The sequence below is a fragment of the Aethalodelphis obliquidens genome, unplaced genomic scaffold (assembly GCF_003676395.1).
Source record: "Aethalodelphis obliquidens isolate GAN/ISIS:26980383/991018 unplaced genomic scaffold, ASM367639v1 scaffold66, whole genome shotgun sequence".
In the NCBI taxonomy this organism is placed as follows: Eukaryota; Metazoa; Chordata; class Mammalia; order Artiodactyla; family Delphinidae; genus Aethalodelphis; species Aethalodelphis obliquidens.
Genome location: NW_020838010.1, coordinates 6,715,295 through 6,740,005, shown reverse-complemented (window position 1 = coordinate 6,740,005; position 24,711 = coordinate 6,715,295). Strand labels below are relative to the sequence as shown.

General features: G+C 35.9%; 1 protein-coding gene across 2 annotated transcripts in view; it reads right to left on the bottom strand.

Moving 5' to 3' along the window:
- The window catches only part of HTR2C (5-hydroxytryptamine receptor 2C), a 257,668-nt gene that overhangs the window by 66,774 nt on the left and 166,183 nt on the right, over positions 1-24,711 (bottom strand). The gene's annotated exons all lie outside the window — the stretch shown is intronic.

Genomic DNA, 24,711 nt, shown 5'->3' with positions numbered 1-24,711 from the left:
AGTCCTGAATTAGTTGATTCTGACAATTTTTGTAAAATTTCTTGTTGCTTTTAAGGAAGGGAGAATTTTGGAAGGACTAAAGACTTATATCCACATATAATTTTTGTGTTGTAAACACATCTTAAAATTTTATAATCTCACACAGTTTAGAAATTGTAGAAAATTTTGCACACTGAGATCATATTACTAATATACAGAATGGAAATGGTGATTTTGAACAGAAGTATGAATGAGAATATGGAAACATCATGTTCATATTCATTTCCCAGTATCTAGGGGATGCATTATACACTGTTCTTCTAAATAAACCTATAGGTATATTTTATAATATAGTATTTTAACACAATTGTTAAATATTTGAGACAAATATTTTATGTCAGTCATTGCTTTATCTTGTAATTTTGCTTATGTTTGTTTCTTGCTGCAATTATTTTATCGCAGTCTACTTTACGTTTTTTAAAAAATTTTATTGGAGTATAGTTGATTTACAATGTGTTAGTTTCAAATGTACAGCAAAGTGATTCAGTTATACATATATCCATTCTTTTTCATATTCTTTTCTCATAGAGGTTATCACAGAATATTGAGTATAGTTCCCTGTGCTATACAGTAGCTCCTTGTTGCTTATCTGTCTTATACAGTGGTGTGTGTATGTTAATCCCAAGCTCCTGATTTATCCCCCCCCCCCCACGATGTTTCCCTTTTGGTAACCATAAGTTTGTTTTTGATATCTGTAAGTCTGTTTCTCTTTTGTAAATAAGTTCATTTGTATCATTTTTAAAATTAGATTCCACGTATGATTGATATATATTTGTCATTCTCTGACTTCACTTAATATGATAATCTCTAGGTCTGTCTATGTTGCTGCAAATGGCATTATTCTGTTCTTTTTTTATGGCTGAGGAATATTCAATTGTATATATATATATATATATATATATATATATATACCACATCTTTATCCGTTCCTCTGGCAAAGGACATTTAGTTTGCTACCATGTCTTGGCTATTGTAAATAGTGCTGCAGTGAACATTGGGGTGCATGTATCTTTTCGATTTATGGTTTCTCCGGATATCTGCCCAGGATTGGGATTCCTGGGTCATATGGTAGTTCTATTTTTAGTTTTTAAAGGAACCTCCATACTGTTCTCCCTAGTGGTTGTACCAATTTACATTCCCAGCAACAGTGCAAGAGGGTTCCCTTTTCTCCACACCCTCTCCAGCATTTATTGTTTGTAGTCTTTTTGATGATAGCCATTCTGACCAGTGTGAGGTGATACCTCATTGTAGTTTTGATTTGCATTTCTCTGATAATTAGTTATGTTCTACTTTACATTAAAAAAAAATGTTTCTGTAGTCAGAAATGTTATATTTTTATGTAGCCAAATCTCTCAGTCTTCTCATTTGTGTAATCACCTATGGTTTCTTCGTCTTAGATGTTAGGTAAATATTCCAATAGTTGGCTAAATATCCTTTTTAATTTCTTCTTGTGTTTACTTGGATAGGTTTTAATAGTCAACTTTTTAATCTTCCTAGAATTTATTTTCGTGTGTGAAATGAGGCAAGAGTCTAAATTTATCTAACATGTTTTCTTTTATCATTGATTTTGATGTCTCATCTATCATAAATAGTATGACCTATTGCTGTACTTTTAACTTTTTAAAAAATGTTTTTATATGTTTAATCCTACATCCACACATTGTTATTATACTGGCTGTTGACTTAGAATATATTAAGAAATGACTTTTCTATTTCCGTCTTTGAAAAATGTTTATTAGAAATATGCATTGAAGTTTATTAAATGATTTTCAGGCTCTACCAGGATTAATTATAGTTTATTGTGTTTAACCTATCACAATGCCATATTTATATATTTCATAATATGTTTAAAAATCCTTAAATTCATTAGATAAAAAGAAACTAGCATTAGTTAGGTATATTTTTTTTTCCAGGAAACTTTACAGATTATGTCATTTATGCATCACAGTAACCTCATAAATTAGTTACAGATCAAAGCCCCAAACCCCTGAAGTTTGGTGATAATAACACTGAAAGTGATGCAGTTGATAATTTGGATTTGAATATACATATTAAAAGCCATGACTTCACCCTGTTAATTCAATTTGTATTGTGTTTCATTGAAAATTTTTCTATGTTAATAACTAGGGATTCACTGTATAATGGAGAGACAAACATGCAAACAAAAATTTCACTACAATGAGTTAAGTGCCATGACAGAGGTAGTGCACATGATATTCTGGAAATACTGAGTATGATAAACTTAACTCTCCCCAGGTTTATAAGATAAGTCTTCTCAGAGAAAGCTGGAAAGGGAAGAAAGTGAAGTTTGGAGGAAGCAAGAGAGTTGGACAAAAGTCAAGGAGATCTGCAATGATGTCATAGAACACAATATTTGTGAATGAAGGAGTTAAAGGGCTGGAAGGAAGAACTTTATATTGAGATGTAGGAAGTTGATTACAGTAGACCCGCTCTTAATTTTTGTCAAATTATAAGAGTAGCTATAAAAATCATGTGGCTCTGTGAATTTACAGTAACGTGCTTTAAAAAATGTTTATTCCCACATTTGGTGTATATACGCCAACTATATAGTATTGTATACTTTCTCTACTGCCAGTTTTTTAGATTAATGCAGATTTTCTAGTCTTCCAGCTTCCCTTGTCATATCAGGAAGTTGGAAAGCAAGACTGAGAGTGAGTCTTGCCTTTTACCACTTTTCCATCCTAACCGAGGAGATAGAACTTAGGTTGAACATGTGAAAGGAGCAAGGTCAGGAATGACTGAGACGTGCCCTGAGGACCTCCATGTTCACTGCTTGTGCTGAACTTTTGCTGAACAGTCTAAATAAAACTGCTGAATAGTTGCTGAGTTGCCAAAAGGAAAAAAAAATGCTGAGAACTGTACTTTTTCTGAACTAGAGAAAACATACCTTTCCGTAGTAACAGATGAGATATGCTCAATAACCCAATTGTATTTATAGAACAAATTTATCCTCCAATCCAGATTCTTGGGAAACAACTTGTATAAGCCTGCATGAGCTTCCCGCTTTTTCCCGTTAAAAACCCCTATCCATTTCCTCTGATGGGACACTATTCTATGTTCCTCTGGAATCTGTGTTCCCAGAATAGCAATTCTAAGATCCCAAATAAACTGCCTTTTGGACTCTTTATAGTTTGTGGTCCTTTGGGTTGACAAACTTTAGTATTGTTTCTCATTCTAGTCACATCATTGTAGTTTTTATAAACATTTAGAAGTTCTACCATGCATCCAATACTCTTTTTTAATTTCTGCTGGGGTTTTAGATTTCTTTTTGTTTGATTTTATAGGACTTGTGTGAAATGCTAAGACCAGTTTCCAGCAGTTTTACATATTCTGATACTTTAAGGTACTTTAAGGTAAAAGCTATTCTTTTAGTTTTAGCTTAGGGTTGAGGAAAAGTATCAAGGAGAAAGGTGAGCCTGATTGTCTGATGTAGAATATCTTTTTCAAGTCATCATCCGAATATCTCTTTAGCCCTCCTAAACATTACATATTGATTTTGAAAGGAGACAGAATGGAAATTTATGGTCAAATAGCCCAAAATAGGGCAGTGCTATTAAGTAGAAGCAGATAAAAATGAAAGACTTATAGAAAAACACTCTGCTAGTTAACACAGTCATCCCTCGGTATTGGGGGTGGGGTTCAGATTGGTTCCAGGACTCTGGGCAGATGCTCAAGTCCTTTACATAAAATGGTGTAGTGTTTGCATATAATCCTCCCGAATGCATAAATCATATCTAGTTTACTTATAATACCTAGTACAATGTAATTGCTATGTAAATAGTTATAAGTACAATGTAATTGCTATGTAACTAGTTGCAGCTGTGTGGCAAATTCAAGTTTTGCTTTTTGGAATTTTCTGGAATTTTTTTTTTTTTAATTTTTGACCTGTGGTTGGTTGAATCTGTAGATGAAGAACCTGCAGATACAAAGGGCTGACTGTATTCTCTGGAAAACCTGGCAAGGATAAGTAAAACTTTATTTTAGTTAGGGAAAGGACTGTTTACAAAACAATACTATTTATTATATAATTTTCTGTGTGGAACTATATATATACTGTATATACTGTATAATAATATATATTATAATATATATATATTTATAAAATGATATATATATATATATATATATATGTATAATAATCCCAGGAATAACCTAGCTAGCATTTCCCACAAAACTGGAAGAGGCATTTTTTAAGTTATAGAACTTCTACTTCCTAGCAGCTTTCTTTTTACCTCCTAGTTTCAAGTGACTATTTTCCATGCTTTCCCTAGGTTTATGCTATTGTGTGCTGCTCTAAAGTGTCAGCCCTGGGAGAGAGTGGTAAGAAAGGAACAAAGCAATAGCTCACGACTATCAGGAATCCTATATTTGAAAATACTCAGGGGATGAGTTAGAGTGAACGATGATGATGAGTTAGGGTAATGGGCTTCCTGTGGGGGGGAAATTAATACACAACAAACCTCTCTTGTTCCTTTTAAAGTGCCACTGACACAAACCAGGCCCTAGCATCTTCTTTTGGTACCCTGAGTTCCCTGGTCGGGGTGGACATGAAATGGGGGAGGGTGTTGAGGATGACCGTTTCATGCTGAAGTCACAGAGCTCAGGTTCAAGGTAAAGCCTGCAAGACTGAATGGTTGCAGAACTGAAGGCTGCATCTTAGAAAGTGGAAGTACGGAACTGAATATGGACATGTGCACACATGTATCTCTTCCTTGTATAAAGTAATCAGTCTCTTGAACGATCACTTTCACCATGATAAGTTTGTCACAGAGGAAGGCAGTGGCCATAGCTGCCTGGTATTCTGGGCTGGTTCGAGGGGATAGATGCTGTGGTGAATGCAGGTATGTTCCAAAAATAAAAGGAAAACAGAGAAAGAGAATGAGCAAAATGAAAAAATAGGAGAAAGAGGAGAAGGAGAAACCAAAAATGAACAACAAAGAAAGAGTATGAGGTGGCCCTGCAGGTGTTCAGATGAAATATTCCCGCTTACACTCGCTCACTGTGTTTTGAAAATCAGTGTCACTTCTAAAGGAACTGTCCAAATTTTCCGGATATTCCTTGTCCTTCATCTGGTTGGTATGATGTGACTGCTTATGCTGGTAAAGGAAGCAGCTCATGGTGCCGATGATGGAGAAGATGATGAATATCACCACTGCTATTACTCCTCCGATGAGAGCCGAGTCACTTTGCACTGCATTGGTGGTTCATCTGTCTTCTCAAAAAGATCTGATGAAGAATGCACCATGGTCACTGCATTCACATCCGAATCCATCATTGAGCCACAGCTGGATTCTGTCAAGATCCCTTGGATGGTTACAGGTGCGGTGGTGGCATGGCACAGGGCTGCCTTCAGTGGTGCTATGTGGTTGTATTGGACTGAAGCCAGACAGCCAACAAAACCCAGGGTGTTTGCTTTAGCAACTTCAGAATCCAATCGAAGATTCTCTGTGACTTTGCCCAAGGTGAGGGACCTGATAGCCCTGAACTCAACCTCTGAGGAGAAGTTATAACTGAGTCAGAGTTGCTGATCCATCTGAATGGTAAGCCCTCTGCCCTCTCAGTTAATCTTCAGGTGGTGCAGTCTTCTCTTGGCAAAGTTCTCTGTATAAATGGTGAATACATGGGTTTCTTCCTTGCTTAGCTGGTAGTGAACTTGTAAGCTTCCTGCTAGTGTTGGAGGGTCTGCAGAGGCGGGGGGGGGGGGGTGGCTGTGTCCCACCACGAGGACAAGGACACTAGCAGCAGAAGCTCTGGGAAGCACCCCCTGGCGCGAGCCCTCTCGAAATCCTTATTTCTTGAGTCTGTTTCTGACATTATTTAATCATTGAGGTTGTAGTTTTAATGTTTGCATGCATTAATAAAGGAGATCGTGAAATATATTTTGGATGTGTATGATGGATTTTGGGTAGATTTTCATCTACGGGGTGGCATGACTTTTTATGAGTGCAAAGAATTTAATTAGATGAAACTATAAAGACCTTTTTGACTACCTAAGTCTGCAGTATGTTTAAAAAAGTTAATCATAAACTTAAATATCAAAGGACATTTTGTCTGGTAAAAATATTCAAATACTTATTATACTGTTCGTTGTTTTTTACTTTTATTTAACAAAATATCCACTCTTTAGCATAATAATTCAATTTATAAGCCAGCATTACTTGGGAAGTTTGGAAATTAGTATCAGCTACTTCAATTCACTAACAGTTTATTTGGGCTTAAGATGGCATTTTCATCATTCTCTTTAAACATTCTGGATCCATCTTAGCTACTAGACAATGTCTTCATAGAATATGGCCCGGTTTTCATAATGTAGGTTTGTTAAGTGTATAACCCATATAAGGGATGGAGAACAAAATTGGGGTAACCAAGGAAGGAGTCATAGAGTTTCGGGGTGGCTACCACTCTAGATAATGATTTCTACAGAAAAGCAGTTTAGGTGAGTAAATAACCATTCACAGAATACTAAGGGACATAAGAGAAGGTAGTGGGACTAAAAATATCTCCAAAATTGTGGCTGCATAGAGACAGTAGGAAAAAAAGTGACCCTAGGAAGAAATGGTTGTTTTGCCATGAGGAACCTTGAATGTTTGGAGCATGAACCGGTGGTTGTTAATAAATAGATTCCATGTAAATGACTAATGAAGGCTCATGCTGGGAGCAAGTAGTAGCTTTCCAGAAAGCAAAAATGTTCCCATGAAGAAGCGTCCTGCAATAACTCCTCTCCTATCTTCTCTTCAGACTATGCATTTAGAAATATAGTGACATAAAACATTTAGCCTTGAGAGACAAACTGTAGATTTAATATGCTAATATATTTCTCAGTGAATTAAGTCTTTGTAATGAATGCCTGCAATGGGAATATTATCATGACTTTTTTTTCCATAAGGCAGATATTGTCATGATTAAAGTGACGAGAAATGTCATGTAAAGGTAAAGAGGAAATATGTAAGGTCTTCCCCAGTATGAGTATTCCATATTTATATGTGACATCTGTATGTTCTTTGGATATTTTGCTATATTTCTATTGTCATTGTACTACTTAAATATATGTCATTATCCAAAGACTTTAAAGGATTCTATAAACATTAGCATATTAATCCTCTAAAAAATATGTAGTGGGGGGGTCTGGGGAAAATTATGAAAAGATGAAATTGGTCCTTGGACACTTTCATTACTTTCAAACCTCTTTTTCCCATTTATAGTACCTATATTTTAATTAAGCAATTTGAATATAAATTAGATTTCTATGATTGGAATTGTAGGGAAGGCAAAGTGACAGGGAACAATTTTGGCTGGTGTGGGAGGACAAAGCAACTTTCGCAGTGTCCCTCAAATTACACCTGATAAGAGGCTTACTCTGAAGTTCTAAGAATTCCAAGAACACACTTAGCCATTCTATCTATGATATAAGCAGTTTGTTAGTCTAACTATGTCACATTTTATCTGTTATTGATTAATATTCAATATAATATATAAAATATTTTTATAAATTGGTTTTTAAAAACAGAAACTATACATTTTAGCTGAACCATCACTATCATATAATCACTTTGGGGTGAAGTATAAGAATTTTTCTTTTTTTGTGTGTGTGATGAAAGTCTTGGTTCAAAATTGAAATTGAAGACATGAAATGGCAAAAGAAAAGGTGTTGAGACAGTTACAGGGATGAAAATAGTGGATGGATGGTGAAACCATATGACAAGAGAAGGCCCTGAGCCCTGGTTAAGGAGGCAACAAAGGTTAATCAGGAAATGAAGCTGTTATGTCTACACCTTGAGGAATAGATGAATCTTTTAAAGTATGAAAATCAGATAGGCAGGGGGAAAAAGAGGGAAAAAAGGCAAGAAGAAATGGCTGGAAAGTAAAATGGAGCAATTGCGGCACCCCATGGGACTCAGCAGGATAAACAGGGAAAAGTCTCCTTTAACCCATTGGTGAATCCCAGTTCTTGTCCTGCCTGTTTCCCTCAGATTAAATGTACTATCTGGCTACATTCCTAACTTTCAACCTTTATGTTTTATTCCCTGGATTCTGATCAGCTTCCTTTTGCTTTGGCATGGCTTTTTCACAAACAGATAAGCTTTCTTGGCATAAAAATATTCATAAGATCTGAAGATAAAAAGCTCAAAGTGGTGAAAAAGCTTGCGGCCTGGATTTTAGATTTGGGTGTCATCGGCAGATGGTAGCTGAGAATATGAAAGTAGATGTGTTGTCCAGGGAAAGACTGTAGGGGAAGTAGACACCGGACCAAAGACTTTGATAGCTTTTTGAATTACTTTTTACCTGAAATTATGGTACTGCAACAAGTCCCTAGAAATACCAGTTGCAGGCTGATTTTCTCCTTCTAAAATGTAGATTACAAAAGCTTACTCCAGAATCCATATACTAAAGCTGAAGGCTTCTAAATTTTTATTTTATTCCTTTTGATCACTTTAATGTCTTTTGGATATTGCAAAGTTTTACAAAATCAGAAAGTTATTATATACAATTTTAACATTACATCATTTTGGCAGCAATTATTTCTTAATGATTTTTATTCTTCTTATCTCAACAACCTTATATAAAATAAAAGCATGCTATTCTTAGATTCAGCAACATTTAATTGCTAGTTCAGCATTGTACAACCTCTGCTCTTACACTATCGTGAAATGAACACAGACTTTGAAACTAGACAAACCTAAGTGTGAGACACAATTTCACTAGCTTAGGTGTCACCACCTCCATGAAGCCATTAGCTAGTTTCTTTTTGTCTTCTCAAGAAACTGACATAGATCTAACTTGACATTTATACCACTGTGTATTAAAATTATCAGCTGCTGTGTCAGTTTCCTTCATTACGACTCCTAACAGGCAAAGGAATATGTTTATTCAACATAGAGCTCAGCACGTGTAGGTGCTCCTTTTAATGTTTGAAAAGACAGATGAATAGACAATACTCAAGTGGCTTGATTTATCTTTTTCTTACAGGAAGAATGAAAAGAGAAGGATGGTAACCTTTTTTCAGCTATGTAGATAAAAAGAACCTAAGCACACTGTGTCAGTAAAATAAGACCAGAAAATGTAAAGCTAAAAGGCATTATCCTGAGCAAAACTCGATGAAGTAAGTAGAGACCCTTATCAACAAAATCTCTGATTGTCATCATGGGCTACATAATAATTGTCATCTGGTTAGGGAGACAGAGGAGTTTCTAGAAATTAATTTGGCTCTTTGGAAATAATGGAGCATATTTCTGAGAAGAAGGTAAATTGTGAAACTCTATGGCACATTCTAAGATGACTGCCCCCCTTTTGTATTTAATTAGCTCATATTCCTAATGGAAGTGTCAGGAAATAGCACAGAAACTCCGTGCAAAAGCTCCTGACCTCACTCTATGATTTCCCATCTCTGTGTTTAATAGTATCATTAGACCAGACTTTGAAGTTGGCTTCCATAGAGACTCCTATTTGCTCAAGTAAAAGGGATAGATGAGAAAGCTCATTATCTTGTATTTGGAACTTTATGCAGCTCCATAAAATTGTATATGAATACCTCATAGCTGGTGCTAAATATTCACTAGATAGCTCCCATAATTCTACTGCAGAATCCCTGATTGCTGATTCCAAAATTACAATGCCTCAATTTAAAATAAGTTATTAGGCTCTCAGGAATATGGTAAAAGTTTCATAAATGGACCTTTTTGGAATAGGGGAAATTCTTTATTGTCTCTATACCTCATTGCACTACTACTTTCATCAAAGATGCTTTGTGACTTAGAAAATGCATCCAAATTTAGGGAAACTGCAGTAGTCTTTTAAAATTAAAATCATTCATTTGAATATATATATATATATATATATATATATATATATATATATGTATACAACCAGGTTTTCCTGATGATAAAGTTCTTTGCACAGTTAGAACTTGTCAAAGGGGTTATAGTTGTCCATAAATGCTCAGATTCTATCAGAGAGTGGATGTTTAACTTGGTAGGAACTAACTCATAAAATTAGGCGAATCTAAGTAAAGTATGCCTTGCTAGCATGGAGGCAAATATGTCACCATGATGGTAAAGAACAGGGCAGAAAAGCAAATCTTGATTGGAGCTCATTTTACTGCATCTAGGCATCACATCTATCCATAGCAACAAATGATCTTGCATTCCTTTCTATCCTAGATTCCATGTAAATTGCTTTTTCTTGGATGCATTGATGATGAACTTTGGGGAGAGCCTGTATGATTCTGAGTGGAATCTCTACTGTGATCTAGGCAGATGTCTTCAAATGCTTATTGATTAATGTTGTATGTCTGGGCAACATAGGAAAGCCAGAGGAAAAAATTAACACTGGAAATGACACTTGAGGGAAAAAAATCATAAATTAGGGCTTGGTATCTGTGTTAATGTGTAGGTCTGCTCTTCTCTTCTCCACTGCCTAATAAAGACAGCTGAACATTCTCAACTACCTAATAGGGGCTCCCTGTGTTCTTTACTGTTGCATTATGTTCCCCACTGCTTGAAAGGCTGCCTTGAGTCCCTCTGTGACTAGCATGAGCTGACACACACACGGAAAGGCTTATTGAGCCATATCTTATAATGAAGTGAGAGTTGCCTCAGTCATAGGAGGGCTAAATAAACTGCCACAAAAACTTGTTCCTATGGAATGGGTGCTTTTCTAGCTTACTCTAATGTTGACACACCCAGTATTCTTACCACACAGGGTTAATTTCCCTGATCACATCATGTATTCTTATTTACCACTCATTTTTATGTCATTCCCACTACTTACAATGTCAAGCCCTACTCCTTCTCTGCCTGTCAAAATCCCATATTTTAAGAACTCTCTTGGCCAGCATATGGAATAGTGCTTCATACACAGTAGATCCTAAGTGAATACTAGTCATTGAATAAATGAATGAATTAATGAATGAATTAGTGAATGAAACTTCTGAGCTGATATATTCCTATCGGAAGTTTGTATATACTTCTAATTTAGCATCTATCAAATATTATCATAGTGGAATGTATATAAACATATGGATATATTTATAAATATATACTTTTCCTAGTACTTGTGTATTTCAACATGGCTCTTCAATGACTAAAAACTTCATTGCATATTATAATTTTATTAAATGGGAATGTGAACAGAAGGATGCATAACTTAAGGGATTTGACTGATGTGTCAGAACAGTAGTATGTTGCCTACACACAAAAAACTTTCACGTAGTGCATATATAAATATGTCCAGGTGTGTGTGTGTGTGTGTGTGTGTGTGTGTGTGTATATATATATATATATATATATATATATATATATAAAATACAAAGTAAGTGTCATACTTGGTATTAACTTGTTTAATGACTGATAAATTCAAGTCTGTAATACTTGTTATCTTTTCATTTAATGAATTTTTTGTAGTCTATTTTTAGATATTGAAGAGTTCATTTTTCTGCCCATTGTGGGAAAGAATATGTACTAAAATTTCCAAATATCCCTCAAAAAAAGAAGAAAGAATCTTTGTAATTAAAATAAATCTTTTTATTCTTAAGGGAGGAGGGATTTTGAGTGATTCTTGACCTTATGGCTCCTGCCAACCATTTGTAACTCACGAGTGGTGATATAAATCATGCTAATAAATGCCAAAGAATGCATAATATTTCAATTTGCCTTATTGTCACTTTATTATTCTGAGTGGCATTCCTTACTAGAGAGCTGTGCGGAGACTGTTTACCTGAAAAATATCATCTTTTTTTTTATTGAAGTATAGTTGATTTACAATGTTGTGTTAGTTTCTGGTGTACAGCAAAGTGACTGATATATATATATATATATATATATATATATATATATATATATAAATAACTGAATAATATATATATTCTTTTTCAGATTCTTTTGCATTATAGGTTATTGCAAGATATTGAGTATAGTTCTCTGTGCTATACAGTAGGACCTTGTTGTTTATTTTATATATAGTATTTTGTATCTGATAATCCCAAACTCCTACTTTATCCCTCTCCCCCTCTCCTCCCCGATTCCCCTTTGGTAACCATAAGTTTGTTTTCTATATCTGTTTTGTAAGTAAGTTTCTGTTTTGTAAATAAGTTCATTTGTATCACTTTTTAGATTCCACATATAAGTGATACCATATGATATTTGTCTTTCTCTGTCTGACTTACTTCACTTGATATGATAATCTCTGGATTCATCCATGTTGCTGCAAATGGCATTATTTCATTCTTCTTTATAGCTGAGTAACATTCCATTGTATATATATATACCATATCTTCTTTATCCAAGAATATCGTCTTGGAGAAATTAACACATTGAAACTAAAGTTTTCTAGCCCTTGAAATTCACTAATAGTAACTTTGAGGTTCAAGAAAATATCATTTGAGTTTGATATTGTCTCAATGAGTCCCTCTCTGACTGTTAATCCTTAGTCATCCCTCCCTTTTCTCACCTCACATGACACATTGTGTATGTGTCACTTGGTCTAAACTGCTTTGCATTGTTTTTTATCTCTTTCTATAAACATCAAGGGTAGAGATCATGTCTTGTATCTCTTTGTCACTTGAGCCTAGGTACATAAACATTTGAAGGGGAGGAGAATGAAAATAATTGGGGGGGCTCTCTCTCTGTCTCTCTGTTGTGTTTTTAATAGCAAGGAAATAGTCATAAACTGGTATGGTCAAAGTTTAAGTAAAATTTAGACTATATAGACAATATTGAAATTTAGAATGGAGAGATAATTTTAAATATAATTAATTCAATGCTATATAGTGCTGAAGACTTGAGCAATGTTCTCCTTTTGTGGGGAGAAATACATATATACTGTATATAATATATATATTTACACACTACTATGGGCTATTTAATTTTATGTAAATAACTCTCAAAATAGTTTGTTCAATAATTAACCATGGAACTCACAGGAGATGTTTCTTAATGTTTTCAGAGTCAAGGATTTAGAAATAAAAGGTAAATATGTACAGTGAGAAAGTTGTTTTTAGTGCTATGATAATACACTGTCTTTACTATGACCAACAACAGCATATTACGGTTAAGCAGTGTTTTTATGTGATAACTAATGCCGCAACATATTTAACTTTGTATAGAAAATATGATGGGTTTTAATTGTAATCTGAAGAATATAAGCATTACTTGAAAGTTCTTTGTGTGTCGGCAACATACTACTGTTCTGACACATCAGTCAAATTCCTTAAGTTATGCATCCTTCTGTTCACATTCCCATTTAATAAAATTATAATATGCAGTGAAGTTTTTAGTCATTGAAGGGCCATGTTGAAATACACAAATACTAGGAAAAGTAAAGAATTAGGTCATTTCCTGACATTAAAACCCCAAGCACTGTGACTGGGTCAGATTAATCAGTTCCTGGTGTAACCAAGGCCAGGTATGCCTGGGAAGCTCTAAGTGCCTAGGGCTCTCTTGGTTTTAAAGGACTGCAGTCTGGTTCAATAGACTCTACTACTGCCTCTGAAACTACTTACCTTTGTGTCTAGAGTAATCAGTTAACCACACTGAACCTTAGTTTCCAAGTCAGTAAAAGGAGGGAAGCTGAGATGTTTGAATTTTAAGGTCTCTTTTAGTCCTCAGGCTCTGGGTATAAACTAGTAGGTTGTCTTCCTAATTATCTGGGGAATATAGAGATGGCCAAGCCATTCTTTCAGGCTTATTGAAATCATATTAACAGGACAATGTTAATACTAATATAATTAATTTACAGCAAGATTAACACTCAGAGCTGTGTGAAATCACATGAAGGAAGCAAATATTCTTACTGAAATTTGGCTATTTCATATATGTGATTTCCAAAGACCCCTATCTTAGCACATGCATACCATAACATCTCGTATAGGTAACAAGTACAAGGTTAATCTTACTACTGTGTCTCAATGGGACATTGCTTGTTCCCTTTCTCTAACTGATGATGATTCAGTCCCCGTATCCCAGAAATAAATCCCTTTTCATATATGCTGTTCTGGGCTACAGCCAGATGCTCCATTTATGAGAACAGACCTCATCCAGTCTGACTAGGGGTATTTCAGCTACACAGTGTCCGCCTTGGCAAAATTTTCTTTAGTTTGATTAAGCCTTATTGCCAACTTCCCAAGTGAGAACACTTATGGAACAATGGGATCTTTTATAGCCACTAACACTACTTAATCCTGGTAGCACAACAACTAATTGCTTCTTTAATTAATTTAAGGGTAAGAAGTAAAATCTGTAGGCGCTTTTATGCCCATGGATGGTTAACTTATATATACTATAGCTTAGGTTAAAAACTCAAAACACAGTGTTGCCTAATCAGTGAAACTGAACTCTTAATAATTAGAAAACCTTACATTAAATGGCCTTCACCAGAATTTACCTTAGGCCAACTACAGGTGGATTGGAGTTAAGAGGGCCACAATTTGGCAGAAAGAATGGTATAGTGGAAAGAAAACAGGGTCAAGGGTGACACATGATTTGTGGTTCCAGTGTTAACAATTACTGTCATAAGCATATCACCTTCTCTGGTTGTCAATAGAATGAAAAAAAAAAACACACTTGGTTGCAGACGTGGCACTCAATTCTCCACCATATCTTGATACATGAGAATAATGATAGTGCTTCAGCCATCTACCTCTTTGTGTCACTGTGCTTATGAAATGGCGTAAAGAGCTCACGCTTTGGAGTCAGACAGAGCTGAGCTCTGTAGTACAGCCAGACCTGGAACCTAAATCTCCTGACTTTCAATCCTGTACTCTCTTTATTACACCATGCTTGAGGCTGATCAATAGAAGAGAAAGATAACTATGAAAATCCATAATGTCCCCTTACAGAAAGGTGAACATGGGTAGTACAGGTAATGTGTGTAATGAAAAGATTATTCTTTGAAGATTATTTGAAGACTATTGATTTATAAAGTAACTTTTCCTATCAAACGTTAATTGTCCTAAGTCCAAGGGACAATGAGAAGCCAGTGATACCTAGCTTCAATATTTGGAAGTGTAAAGATTAGGTCAGTTAAACATCACTATCTTCCGGGGCTTCCCTGGTGGTGCGGTGGTTGAGAGTCCACCTGCCGATGCAGGGGACACGGGTTCATGCCCCGGTCCGGGATGATCCCACATGCCGCAGAGCGGCTGGGCCCGTGAGCCATGGCCGCTGCACCTGCACGTCCGGAGCCTGTGCTCCGCGACGGGAGAGGCCACAGCAGTGAGAGGCCCGCATACCGCAAAAAAAAAACAAAACAAAACAGAAAAAAACAAAAAACAAAAAATCACTATCTTCCTAAGAGACTCACTGTTAAATAATAAGTTTTTTTTTTAAAGATTGTGCAAATACTCTCTCTCCCTCTGCATTGGCTGAGGTCAATATATTATTGTATGGGACTTTGGTCAAGAAGATAAAAAGGCAGAATGACCCTTAGAAAATTATTGTGCTGCTGCTCTCATATGTCTGGACGGACCACAGGGCTTAGTAGCAGAAACTGTCTTTCTGAAAGAAAGATCTTGATAGAGAACAGTGAGAGAGATCTTTTTTTTCCGTTGAGTTGGGTGTTTGTTGCTGTGCGCAGGCTTTCTCTAGTTGCGGCGAGTGGGGGCTACTCTTTGTTGCGGTGTGTGGGCTTCTCATTGCGGTGGCTTCTCTTGTTGCAAAGCACGGGCTCTAGGTGCGCGGGCTTCAGTAGTTGTGGTGCGTGGGCTCAGTAGTTGTGGCTTGCGGGCTCTAGAGCACAGGCTCAGTAGTTGTGGTGCACGGGCTTAGTTGCTCTGTGGCATGTGGGATCTTCCCAGACCAGGGCTTGAACCCACGTCCCCTGCATTGGCAGGCGGATTCTTAACTACTGCACTGCTGGGGAAGTCCCGAGAACAGTGAGCTCTTGATAGAGAACAATATATTTATGGGAAGGTGAGCAGTGCTATATTCTAAGTTGGAGAAAGGAAAGGGTTATCATTTTCTACTCTATATCTCTAATAAAAATGTATATTGGTTTGAGTGCTTATTTTTCAACTTAGCTTCTAAAATGAAATTTTATAAGTACAGTGGAATATCTATCTATCTATCTTTTATATATCTTATCACAATGAATTCCCATAAAATAGAAAATTATTTTTTCTATAAAGAACTGATATTGTCTAACCTAAGTGGTTCATTGGCTGGGATTCAGAAATCATTTTGTTTTTGTAAAACATTTCAACATAATGGTAACTTTTGGACTTTATTTGCCTCAAACAGTTAATTCAGTACTTATGGAGATTCATGCTACTAAACATATCCATTTGATAGGAAAGCAATTGCATCTCAAATAGATTATTAAGACAGTAGAACCAGTGGAAAAAATAAGGGCTTGGAAAGACATAGAAGTAAATATTCACATTTACACCTATTGTGGAAATTTTTTTTGAATATCATGAGGGCTTTGATTATCCTGAAAAAGAATAGTAGGATCTTTGTTCCTAGATATCTTGAAGAATGGGACAGACATCTAACTACATGTACTATATAGATATTTTTAGATATTTTTTTAAACATGACTAAAGAACAAAAAAAATGCAGTAATGTCCTTCACAGACCAACCAATCTGTTATTGTCTATTTAGAATAAACAAAGCAATTTATTTTATGCAAAATGTAGCCAAAATATAAGTACTTAGATGCACAAACATAACTCAGCATTGTTCAAAAGATACTCTAAGGGCCTATAGATAATATAAAAGACTTGGTAGGAAGCAAAATCCTTAGAATACTAAACATATTATTTACAGCAATAGTAAGTAATATATGTTGCTTACTATGCACCAGGCCCTATTCTAGGAGTTTTATTTATTACCTTACTTAGTCCTCAAATCATGTAAAGTACTTACTATTATCATCCCCATTTTATGGATAAGGAATTTGGAGTATATCTGAGCCATTTTCTCATCCTCCAAACTCTTGTCTAAACATAAGAGAAGACTTTCTTACTTTTTCCCCTTCTTATCAATATTGTCCTTGGTTGTGCGTGTGTTAGCAGTATTTCCCATTTGTGGCCTCCATGCTTTTGCTAAGCTCAAAGCTCACTTTTCGAGTTATTAGAGGTCCTTGGCAATTTTCTTTTTACCTTAATATTTAGGATAACTTCTAATTAAGATCACTAGTAATTATAATTACTGGTAATTATTTTCTTTCTGAGAAAGGCCTGTAAAAGGTTAGCTTACTTTCAGGAATCAACTGAGAAAGAATTAAATGACTTTTTTTTTTTTTTTGCGGTACGCGGGCCTCTCACTGTTGTGGCCTCTCCCATTGCAGAGCACGGGCTCCGGACGCGCAGGCTCAGCGGTCATGGCTCACGGGCCCAGCCTCTCCGCGGCATGTGGGATCTTCCCGGACCGGGGCTCGAACCCGTGTCCCCTGCATCGGCAGGCGGACTCTCAACCACTGCGCCACCACGGAAGCCTTAAGTGACATTTTTAAAGGCTTTAATTTCCAATGAGAAGCTGCAGCACTGGGAGGATTTGACTCAACATTGTATAGCGTGTATGCCTGAAATTAATGAGAAATGCTGGGGTATTTGGTTCCTTGTAAGTGTAAAGTAAGATAAAGCATGAATCATAATTCTCTTGTACAGTAACAAAATAATGACTACACCAAAATACTTGGCATTCTGCGACACAATTAGAATCTCAAACAGTTTTCCATTCTGATTACCACAAAAGGGTAATTAAACTGTTTCAAAATCTTTCCTTCAAAACTCTCCCTGGGCCAAAAGTTTGAAGCAAATTATTTTCTTCTTGAGCTGGTATCACTAAGTGGGGGGGAGGTCTCAGCTTTCTTGAGAACTGCAGTTTTTCTAATGCTTCTTCTAAGAATAGACCAGAGCAAGTGTACTTTGAGGAGACTGACATTAATAAAGTCATTTCCTCCCCAGACATAAGTTAAAGTAGGAAGACAAAAACTTGGATTTGAGATATAACAACAAATTTCCCAAAATGTCCCTGACACTGTCCTAATTTCTGAACCTGATTTCATCTGAATTGGGAAGGTTATATTGATGAAGCATAAAACCTCATTAGAATCTGAAATTTATCTAGTTAATAAAGACTTACAGCTAGTCTGGAGGTAGGGGCAAAGGGGTGGAAGGGCAGAGACAGGGAATTCCTTAGTTTTTCCTAGTTTTATTAATACTATTGGATGAATAATGCAGGACTAATCCCTGAACTTCAACAGAGTGTTCTCATCCTCCTAAACACAAAATATATATAAAAATGAATTTCCTCATTATTGTAGGGAATATTTGGGGATTTTAAAATTTAGCTTTGGTGTGTTTATTTCTGCATGAAAAGAAAACCCCAGCTTTGAATCATTAGAAAAAGGTCTTCTACCTTTTAGGCCAAAGTTACATTGTCATTTTATAGCTTTCTTTTTCCAGATTATTTAATTTAATTCAATCTCTTATACTTAAGACAAGTTGTCTCAAGCATTTGTGAATTTTAATTCATTTTTTTCATAACCAACAAATAGATATTTCTGGTCTGTGAAATCATAAAGACTTTCTTGTGACCAAATTTTTCATGACTTGCTTGTCATCTTCCTTTATCTTCTGCTGTCTTCTTAAAACCTTGAACTATAATTCTGAGAGAAATTTCTCTGTGTGTATAAATTGATGCATTATGTTTTCTTATTTGCTTCCATGAAATTTTGGAAGGATATTTCAAACTTGGTGGGCTTGTGTTGTATAGACTCCTCTAGGGGACGAGGTGCAGGGACAGATGGTTTACTCTCATTCTGTGTATAGGGTGACCCAGAAAAAGATTCTTACGAGTTTTTAAGTTAAGAAAGACTCTGTTGCCCAGAAGTGGATGACTAGTACAAATGTATGCCAAAGACTGTTTTTCTCGGCAGATGTTGACAGTTGTTATTGCTTTCATCATTTCCATCCCCCATGGTTAATCAGATTGTTTTGCCCCACAGTCACTTAACAAAATGAGAACTGGAAGAAAGAATCAACCACAGCCCTTTAGCAATGAAGGCTTTTAGAGGAAAAGAACAAAGGAAACTTTTTTCACGGATAAACGACAGCTTAGAAAGTCATTTTGAGTGACAGAGCTAAGGAGAAGTAGGCTGATACATCGAGCAAGGTGATTTCAGGCCAACTGGGCTTAGAATTTAGGAGAGCTATTAGGCTGAACCATATGAATTTGCTAATACTCAACTCTTGACTTGCAAAAATGCCAGTTTCATATAGTTCAACCTAATAGTATTCATTTCCTGCAAAACAAATTTAACAGAGGCAGCATAGTGTAATAGCTGAAGACTTTAGGGTTAGATTGCGTGGAGGCAAACCCCAACTCTGTCACTTAAAATTTGTGTGATTTGGGGTAAATAGCTGCACCTCTCTGTGCCTAAGCTTCCTCATCTGTATAGTATTTGGTTATATTACCAAAGGCAGCAACTTAAGTATCCATTTTATTATTGCTTATACAATTTAGTTCCTTTTAGTTTGGGGTAATTACAAGCAATGCTGCTACAAATAATTCTTTTACACATATCTTGATGCTCAGGAGTAAGCCTCTCTCTATACTATATACCCAGCAATGGACCTTCTGGATCATAGGGTACACACTTTTCTAGTATTGCTATATAATGTTATATTGTTTTTAATTATAGTTGTGTCAATTTACATTCCCATCACAAGTGTATGACTTCATGTTGTTCCATATGCTTGCCAGCACAAGTATAGTCACACTTTAATTTTTGCCGATCTGGTGAGTATTTACCAGTACTTAATTGTAGTTTTAATTTCCCTGATTACTGATAAGTCTGAGCATCTTTACATATGTTTATTGGCCATTTGGACTTCTTTTGTGAAGTACCTCCTCAATTTTGTCTTTTTGTCAATTGCATTGTTTGCTATTTCCTTATTTTTTTTTTTTTTTTTTTTTTGCGTTATGTGGGCCTCTCACTGTCGTGGCCTCTCTCGTTGCGGAGCACAGGCTCCGGACATGCTGGCTCAGCGGCCATGGCTTATGGGCCTAGCCGCTCTGCGGCATGTGGGATCTTCCTGGACCAGGGCACGAACCCGTGTCCCCTGCATCGGCAGGTGGACTCTCAACCACTGCGCCACCAGGGAAGCCCTGCTATTTCCTTATTGATGCACAGGGGCACTATATTCCAAGAATATTATCAGCTAAATTTATAGCTTGAATTTTTTGGACCACTGAAAATGTGAGTTCTGGCTTATGGTTAAAAATTATCAGGGACAGGTTCCCTCTGCCCCTCAATTCCAAGTCACTTTTCCTGGCAGACCGTAGGGGTGAGGGTGTGGTTCTGGTTTACCTCTGGATCACCCTTATATTAAGGTATAGTCATTTAGGGTGCCAGCTTAAAATGGGAATGATCTTCTGCTTGAGTTCTTGTCTGCATACTCTCAAGCTTCCTTTTTAAGCAGATTTCTGCAGAGTAAACATCCTGAGCCGATGTCTGGGTTCCACTCTTGACTAAAATTTTGCCTTGATAATTCCTTACTTATATTTGCTTGGTAGTGTTGTTCAAACAAACTTAGACTGCCATATTTCAGAAAACAGAACTCATTGCTAAATAATCTTATAAAGTCTCATCTTGTACCTAATGCCTTCACTTCCCCTACAAATAAGTTGAGGTCCCACAAAGGGAAACTAAGCTCTGAACTAGAGAGATTTTTATTGAAATGTAGAGTTATCATTTGAGATAGCTGCTAATCTTTGAGTATGACACCCCCGCCTCTCCAGTGGCTTTCCAGAGTAGTGCATTGTGAGTCTGAAAGAGCTCAGGGCCCCACTGTCCATGTGAAGCAGTGATCCTGCTTGAGTTTAAAGGATTTTTGCCTAAAATAAGAAGCTGCATTGGAGATATTATGCATTACTGTTAATAGGTGCTTAACTCTCCTTCCAACCTGCAGGGCACAGGAGAAAACATTCTATGGTTCTAATGAGTATGGTTCTAATGAGGAAGGGAGGAAGAAGATTTGCTTTGTCACATACTATCTATAAGTGTGTATCCACTTTGGGATTTAGTTGGATTTTTTTCCCTTCTGAAAACTCAAGAAAATTACCTGTTTTATCTACTTTGTAAGTTGTTTGAGAATAAATAAAAATGTGTATGAATGGGTTAAATATTTAAGATAGCAACTATAGTCTTCCACCCAAGATAACATACCTCTGCTGCTTATGCTTCAATTGTCCTCATAAGTTACCCAAAGCACTGAGCCAGTGTTGGGCCTGTGCACTCTTCGAGTCTACCTCAAAGGCCTATGTAGACAACTGGAAATTAATGTTGCAACAGGAGGCAATTTTATCTTCTATCAAATGTCTTTGGAAATGGAATGCTGGGGAGGTTAGTCAGTCTGTGATTAAGGATATAGGATTTATACACAAAACTTTTAATATTCTCTTTGATTATTTAGCCCTGTATATTTTTTATTCTCCATTTTTCTTTTTTTTGTTTATGTGGAGTTTGAAGAGATAGTAAAGAGAATCTGGATGGGAACTGGATGACCAGCCTGGAAGTTAAAGTTTTCCATGCCTGACGTGGGAGAGCAAAGATTCCTTATTATACAGCCAACCCTCCATCTATGTCCCAGACAGTCCGTCACTGTCTCTTATATAGGAAGCTTCATCTAGGTGGCTCTGTTTTCATAATGACAGATACAAACTTTTTTTTTTAAACATGGAAATGGCAACAAAGATATATATATGAATGGGAAAACAAAGTATGTATGATCATTTCCCACTCCACCAAGACATATATGCTGCACACAAAAGCGCTAATCAAATCCTACTCACAAAGCTGTAGGGCACTTCCACTTGTAAGCTGACTTGTGAGATATTGTATTCTTAAACAAAGGCACAGAACTAACCTAAAAGACATTCATTCAAAAACAACCTACTTACATTTGGTAAGAACAGTGGCATCTGTGTTTCCCTTGAGGTTGCTCCTATTCTTCTCCCAGCTCAACAGTGGAGCACAGTAGCCATGAAGAGCAGCTGCCAGTGGAATGGGGCCTGACTTGTTTTGGAGTTCCTTGTAAATTTCCATCCCCATAGCACTATACATATTTTTATAATATTTACAGTAGTTTCCTTGAAACACTCTATTCCCAGGGCATGTGGCTATTTGATATGACTCTGAATTCAGTCCCTCAGAAAAAGTCCTATACCTTGGGTATTATTGAAACAATAGCAATAAGTTGGATTCAATAACACTGTAGTTGTGTAAGGCTGTGAATTCAGTTGGAACAAATAAGAACCTGGCTAAAAGTTTAGAAGGAATGCCTTTGTAATAGGAATATGACAAATATAAAGGACTTTAAAAAGCTCCAACATATTCTAGGAGACCTAAAGAGGCTGCATACATGCATGGCTGTGCATATGCCCAAGAAAGCCTGGAGAGGACCCCTGCTAGTTCATCTCTTGCTTTCCTTGATTCTCTTCTCAAGTAAGAAGTAAAAGTAAAAGTCTTCACTGACTTGTAACCCCCCAGAAACTTGAAGGTATGACTTCACACACAAAAAATCCCCATGGAAAAGGGTGGAAGTATAACTGGCTTAAAACATTTAATGAAATATTCTGACCAATCATTGATTGATCAGACACTATGCAGATTCAGGGGTGACTCCTAAGAAGCCAGGCTTAAAAATAACAACAAGAATTAAAAAAAAAAAAACCCACCAGAAAAAATAGCAACCATACATTGCAAGGAATATAGAATCTATAAGATTAATCTAGGAAAGTCACTAAAGCAAGCAGGAATGAGAAAAAAAACAGAAAACACCAGAAGGCAAGGGGTCTAATTCCAAAGTTGTTACAATATATTATTTAAAATGTCCAGTTTTCAACAAGAAAATACAAGATAGCAAAGAAATAGGAAGGTATGGCCCATAGGCAGGAATAAAAGCAGTCATTTTCTAGTATCCAGGAGGGGGTTCAGTTGTTGGACTTATTGGACAAAGTGTTTAAATCAACTATAAAAATATATTTAAAGAAGTAAAGGAGACTATACTTAAAGAATTAAAGGAAACTATGATGATAATGTCTCACCAAATAGAGAAAATCAATAGAGGGATACAAATTAGTCTAATATTTAAAACAAAACCAAAAACAAATAGAAATTCTGGAGTTGAAAGGTATAATAACTGAAATTATAAATTCATTAGATGGATTTAACAGTGAATTTTAGCAGGCAGAAGAAAAGATCAGTGGACTTGAAGATAAGTCAAAAGAGATTATCCAGTCTGAAGAACAGAAAGAAAAAAGAATAAGAAAAATGAACAGAGCCTGTGGGACACCATCAAATGTATGCATAATGGGAATACGTATGCGGAAGGAGAGGATGGAAAGGCAGAAAAAAATTTTGAAGCAATAATGGCTGAAAATTTGATGGAAAACATTAATTTACACATCTAAGAAGCTCAAGGAACACCAGTTAGGATAAACTTAGAGAAAGACATCTAGACACTTCATAGTCAAAGTCAAAAGACAAAGACAAGGAGCAAATTCTAAATACAGCAAGAAGTAAATGACTCAACATATGTAAAATGACCCAAAAAAGATAAACAGCTGACTTCTCATTGGAAACCAACAAGTCCAGAAGGCATTGGGATGACATATTCAAAGTGTTGACAGAAAAAGACTGTCAACCAAGAATTCTATATCCAGTAAAACTACCCTTCAAATATGAAGGAAAAATAAAGACATTTCTAGATAAACAGAAATTGAATTTGTCATCAGCATATTTGACTTACAATACCTATTAAAGTGAATCCTCCAGGTGAATTGAAAGGCTAGATGGTAACTTGAATTCATATGAATTAAAACACTTTTCTCCTAAATGTGAAAGACATGAAAAATTATGTAAAAGACAACTACATAAAACAATAACTACAAAACTATTTTGATGTGTTATAATGTATAAGATGCAATATGTATGACAATAATAGCACAAAGAAGGGGGAAGGAATGGAAGTATATTGGCACAAAGTTTCTATATACTATTGAAATTCAATATTAATCTTAACAAGATTGCTTTGAGCTAAAATGCATATTATAGGGAGTGACTGCTAATTTGTATGGGGCATCTTTTTGAGGTGATGAAAATATTCTGGAATTAGATAATGATGAATGCCCAATTTTGTGAATATACTAAAAACCACTGAATTGTATACTTTCAAAAGGTGAATTTTATGGCATATGAATTATATCTCAATTTTTTAAGAGGAATGAAAATAAAGAGATGCATATTATAAGACCTGGAGCAACCTCTAAGAAAATTCAAAAAACATAGTAGAAAAATTCAACCTGAACCTAGATTTCCTCATCTGTAAAAGATGAATTGTAACACCTACATTATGTAATATTTTTAGGTTAAATCATAAGATTTGAATAAAGTGCTTGGCATATAGCTGGGCCCCAATATAGACATAGCTATCACTATTATTGGTCTTACTTGTGTTATTGTTTTGTTAGCATATAATAATTTCCTCAGGCCATAGCTCTGCCTTATTAGGCATGAATTAAAAAAAAGCAATAGGTAAGAAAGCAACGTGAGTCTACCTACCACTTTTACTTTCTGTATTCTTTTATTTTTTCTACTATCACCTTTGTGTACTGTTTAAATTGTCTCTTTTTTTTCAAGTAATCCTAACA